Source organism: Protopterus annectens, chromosome 3.part0 (assembly GCF_019279795.1).
Source record: "Protopterus annectens isolate FY-2018-M chromosome 3.part0, PAN1.0, whole genome shotgun sequence".
Lineage (NCBI taxonomy): Eukaryota > Metazoa > Chordata > Ceratodontiformes > Protopteridae > Protopterus > Protopterus annectens.
The window spans coordinates 254,464,238-254,469,791 of record NC_056731.1 but is presented as its reverse complement, the minus strand read 5'-3'; positions in this window follow the sequence as shown (position 1 = coordinate 254,469,791).

Below are 5,554 nucleotides of genomic sequence, written 5' to 3'. Positions count from 1 at the left end.
AGTATGCCTCTAGGGTGCTGTGCTGTGCTCCAGTAACTTGGCAGTTGCCTGGCTCTGTAACTGCGTAATGCTGTAGTGTGATAAGGTAGTTAGGTCTATGTTCTAATACCAGTCCTGCCAAGTGTGTGTGTTTCCAGCTGCCTGGGGACAGAGTAATGCTTTTAGACTGCTCAATCTCCATACAATCTCTATCTGTGTCTTTTCCATTGCTGATGATGTCACCCACCTATAAGTATGCCTCTGGGAGTGCTGTGCTCCAGTAATCTCAGTAGTGCGTTCTGTAACTGCGTAATGCTGTAGTGTGATAAGGTAGTCAGGTCTATGTTCTAATCCCAGCCCTGCCAAGTGTGTGTGTTGTCAGTTGCCTGGGGACAGAGTAATGCTTTTAGACTGCTCACTCTCCATACAATCCCTATCTGCGTTTTTTCCATTGTTGATGATGTCACCCACCTAGAAGTATTCCTCTGGGAGTGCTGTGTTCCTGTAATCTTGGTAGCACATTCTGTAACTGCGTAATTCTGTAGTGTGATAAGGTAGTTAATTCTATGTTCTAATCCCAGCCCTGCCAAGTGTGTCTGTGCTTCTAGCTGCGTGGGGCAGAGTAATGCTTTTAGGCTGCTCACTCTCCATACAATCCCTATTGGCGTCTTTTCCATTGCTGATGATGTCACCCACCTAGAAGTATGCCTCTGGGAGTATTGTGCTCCAGTAATCTCGGTAGCGTGTTCTGTAACTGCGTAATGCTGTAGTGTGAAAGGTAGTTAGGTTTATGTTCTAATCCCAGCCCTGCCAAGTGTGTGCATGTTTCCAGCTGCCTGGGAACAAAGTAATGCTTTTAGACTGCTCACTCTCCATACAATCCCTATTGGCATCTTTTCCATTGCTGATGATGTCACCCACCTAGAAGTATGCCTCTGGGAGTATTGTGCTCCAGTAATCTCAGCAGCGTGTTCTGTAACTGCGTAATACTGTAGTGTGAAAGGTAGTTAGGAGCCCTGCCAAGTGTGTGTTTCCAGCTGCCTGGGGACAGCGTAATGCTTTTAGACTGCTCACTCTCCATACAATCCCTATCGGCGTCTTTGCCTTTGCTGATGATGTCACCCACCTAGAAGTATGCCTCTGGGAGTGCTGTGATCCAGTAATCTTTGTAGCGCGTTCTATAACTTCGTAATGCTGTAGTGTGATAGTATAGACGGGTAGGTGCTCTCTTCCAAGGCATGACAGGTGTGTGTTTTTGGCAGTCATATCCTATGTGTTGGTATCTGTAAGTGGCTAGCTCCAGGATGTGTTGAGTGTGTTTTGTTGCTTTCCTATATAGTGTCCACAAATGTCATGATCGACCAAGAGACTGGGTTGGCAAGACATACACATACATCCGCCAATAGGTCTGGTGAGTATATGTCAGCATCCCTACTCTTACCCTTAATACAGTCTGACCCGTGTGACGCAAGGAAACATACTTGCCTTGATAGTAACACCACTACATAATGCAGGTGGCACATGTGGTTTCCTTTTCATTCTTGTCTAATGCTTTGGTGTCATGTGGTCCGCTGTTGTGATATAAATTCTATATCTACGTGTGTGTGTGTATATGTGTGTGTGTGTGTGTGTGTGTGTGTGTGTGTGTGTGTGTGTGTGTGTGTGTGTGTGTGTGTGTGTATATATATATATATATATATATATATGTGTGTGTGTGTGGACATTAGCACACATAAATCTACATGATGGAATACATGTTCTATACTATTGAATGTCTGTGCTGGATGATCTGTACGTGATCACCTCAGATGTATGTTTATCTGCCATGGCTTAGTGGTAAAGCACATCATCTGTGGTGTGCAGGGTCCCTGGTTCTAGTCATGTACAGACTGGTTACTTTGTTGCTGGGAGGAACAAGGGACATCAAATACGGTGATAGTAAGACACCTTTAACGAGTTGTGTGCGGATCTGAGCAACAGTAAGCAGTGGTTATTATTTAGGAGGATCAGTATGGGTCATATAACTATGCATTAGAAGACAATACTATGCAAATGAGGTTAACAATAGTGAATCATGTTTATCCCCCAGGGTGTGATGCAGATCCCAAGAGTATATGTGTATAGATAGCCAAGTGCAGGACTTGAATATAGGTGAAAGCATGGGGGGTGTCAGGCATACTGTACGTACATTGGAGTCCTGTGCCTTGGGATTGCTCCTGCCTTAGCATGCCTAAGCTAGGGGTGTGTCTATACCTGCCTAGTGAAATTGGGAGGGACAACAGCAGTAGTGGAGTAGTCAAGGTGAACAAGCTGTGCAAACAGATGATAATTAGCCCAATCAGCAGATTACATGTTCAGCCCGGACCAGAACACTACTGTAAAGTGACCAAGCGGCATACATACAGGTTTCTACCACACTCTCCACCACCGGTGTATACATGCGGGGACATTTCTCGACACAGTCCAACCAAATGAGAAGGGCTGCAGCAGGCAACATAGACCAAGATGTGCAGGAGGCTGAGGGTGGTGAGGATGTGAATGCTGCCGAACAACCCTTAGTGAGGAGACAGAAGACTTTACAGACCCAGGGTAACCTACCAGGGGCTACATAAACTGGAGATAGTGGAGCGCTATGGGGTGGACAGAGACCTCCTACAGCAGCTTGTTGAGCTGTGCCGGCCACACCTGACACATCCAACAGGCCGAGGGAAACCCATCCCAGTGGATACCAAGGAATGTGTAGGCCTCGGTATACTAGCCACAGGTACCTCCCAAAGCACAACTGGAGATATCATGTGGATCTCACAGGCATCTGCATCCAGAGTATTGCACCAGTTCCCAGATGCCATGTCACCACATGCCAGTGAGCACGTACATATCCTCAAGACACATGAGGTGTTGACCAGCAATATGCGTCTCCTCCACCAAATGGTAGACTACCCTGGGGTACTGTGTGCTATAGCCTGCACACACATATGCATCAAAGCACCACCCAGTGAGCGGGGTAGGGCCTACATTAACTGCAGGGGCATACCCTCCAACAGCTAGGTCATATGCAATGGCCAGGGCATTATACTGAATGTGTGTGCTGGCTGCCCTGGAAGCTATGGTGATTCTGATATATGGCATCTGATGCAGCTGTACTACACCTTTGCCAATATGGACATCCCCTACAGTCACCTAGTGGGAGATGCTGGGTAACCACTGGAGTCATGGCTGATGACACCCATCAGCAATGCACACACACCTGAACAACTAAACCATAATGAAGCACACGCACAGGCAAGACATATAATTGAGCATGTGTTTGGGATGCTCAGGTCATGGTTCTGGTGTCTGGATACATCCGGTGGAGCCTTGCAGTATTCACCAGCTACATGCACCCAAATTGTTACGGTATGTGCTATGCTACACAATATGATCCTGCAGAAACAGTTGCAGCAGGAACAGCATGGGGCAGGGCCACACAGCCTCCCACCAATGCCAAGGCCAGTACAGGCACACTGTGACTCGGAGGAGGAACTACCTGAGCTTGACCCAGTAGGCGAAAGGAGGCATGCACAGTATGACCTGCCCTTGGCAAAGAGCCAACGCATGTCATATGCACCGACACAGTAGGTACCCAGAGATTTTCACCCTCTCTGACTCGCACAGACAGTAAAAGGGATGCCAAACATGACACTACCTGTGCTCAGCCATGTATAGGAAGTGAACTGTGTACATCCAACATAGACAGCCCTCCAGCACCATCCTCAGGTTTGGCACACCCACAAGGTAAGTCAATCAACCTACCAATTGGCAGTTGTATTAGAATGTGTTTATACCTGTAGCTATGGTATGGATGTGAGCATACAAGGGAATTTGGTGGCTGACTGTTAGGGCAGCAGACAGTATATGTCCATAGTGGCACCATGACATCTGTAGCACATACCGGGGTCACAAAAGTAGCCAGTAGTACACAGGGTGTCCTAACCCACTGCAGGTTATGGGCTGAACATCATGTGTGTCCATACAGCCCACACAAGTCTCATACAGCTGGACAGGTGTAGACCAATACAGACAAATGCTATACAATGGCCTCTGGATATGCCCAATGGATGACCCCAACCCTCACAGACACACACACAGACTACAGCAGGCCAGGCAGTTGGATGTAGGTTGTGAAGGCTAGGACGTCTCAAACTACTATGCTGGTAATTAAAGCTAGGATCTGAAGTACACTGGTATGCCTCTAGCCAGCAAATTAGGTAGGTCCACACACTGAAATGGAGTACCTGGCATACCAGTACAGTTGTAGCAAAAGTGTGCAACTGTCAGCTGTGCCCCCCTTCCAATGTACACATGTGAAAGTCATGTGTGCCACCCCCAGTGCTGTGTAGGAATGTGGATACAGTTAGATGTCCCCCCATGCTGTGCAGAAATGTAGCAATAGTCAATGCCACATGACCATTGGCTACCCTGCAGACACAGCATGCCACCTGTCAGTGTACAACGCAGGGGTTGGCACCACAGTACTGACTACCTGGACATGTGACACATGTGATCCAGTTGACCGTACCTGGCATGCTCAAACACATGAAGGTATGACGGTAATGTCAGTCAACAACATGCATAATGGTCATACTGGGCATGCTCACACACTTAAACACAAAACGGCCAGGTCTGCAAACACCAGTGGTCTGGACATATCTGCCAGTACATTGCTATACTGTTGGATGACTGTGCTGTATGGTATGTGTGTAGTACTGTCTATAGTCTGTATATATGCCATGGTGTATTGGTAATTCAAATCAGCTGTGTGCTCAGGATGTTGCTACCAACACTTGCAAAGGATGGTTCTTTGTTTGCAGCCAGAACAAGGCCTTTGGATACGGAGTAGGTAAGGCACATTCCAGCAGGTGGGAGTGGTTGTGCGTGGGTTTGCGTGGTGTTAAGCACTGCTGACCTCTGATTACAGCTCCCTATACTTGTTTAGACTCCACATTTCTTTAACAGTGCAATACTCACATACTGGTAGACAAACACGCTTACACCTACTTGCACGTGCACCGACATTGGGGCTTGCATTTGTCACTCACGCTAGGTGGGCATGATCCCTTGTGATGCCTATTTCATCAGACTACATGATTACAGTATCGGGTCTGGCTGACCATTATGCGACGGCAGGTGTTCGACTGTATGGAATCGGTGGCCTGTCCAGTGACATAATCATATTATATGCGTGTTCCTCATACAATCTGCTCCCATCTGGCTGATACATGGGAACCGATACTCTGCAATGCAGACATGTAAATGTGTTTTGGGAAACGCATCTTTCTTCCGGATCATGCTACCGCATACCTATTGTAGGTTTTCCACCTTTTAAATTGGCCGAAGTGAGACTTTACGAGTAACACCTTTCCCACTTTGCATGGGACAGTCCCTCATTAAGCATATGTGTCATGCAAAAATAATCTAGCCATAGCAAATGTCCTGATTAGAGGACAATATTATATTCTACGTTTCTCTTATAGTTGCATGTAACAGTTATTGTATAAATGACACTTCGATATGTTATGTGAAGTAGCATAAGCAA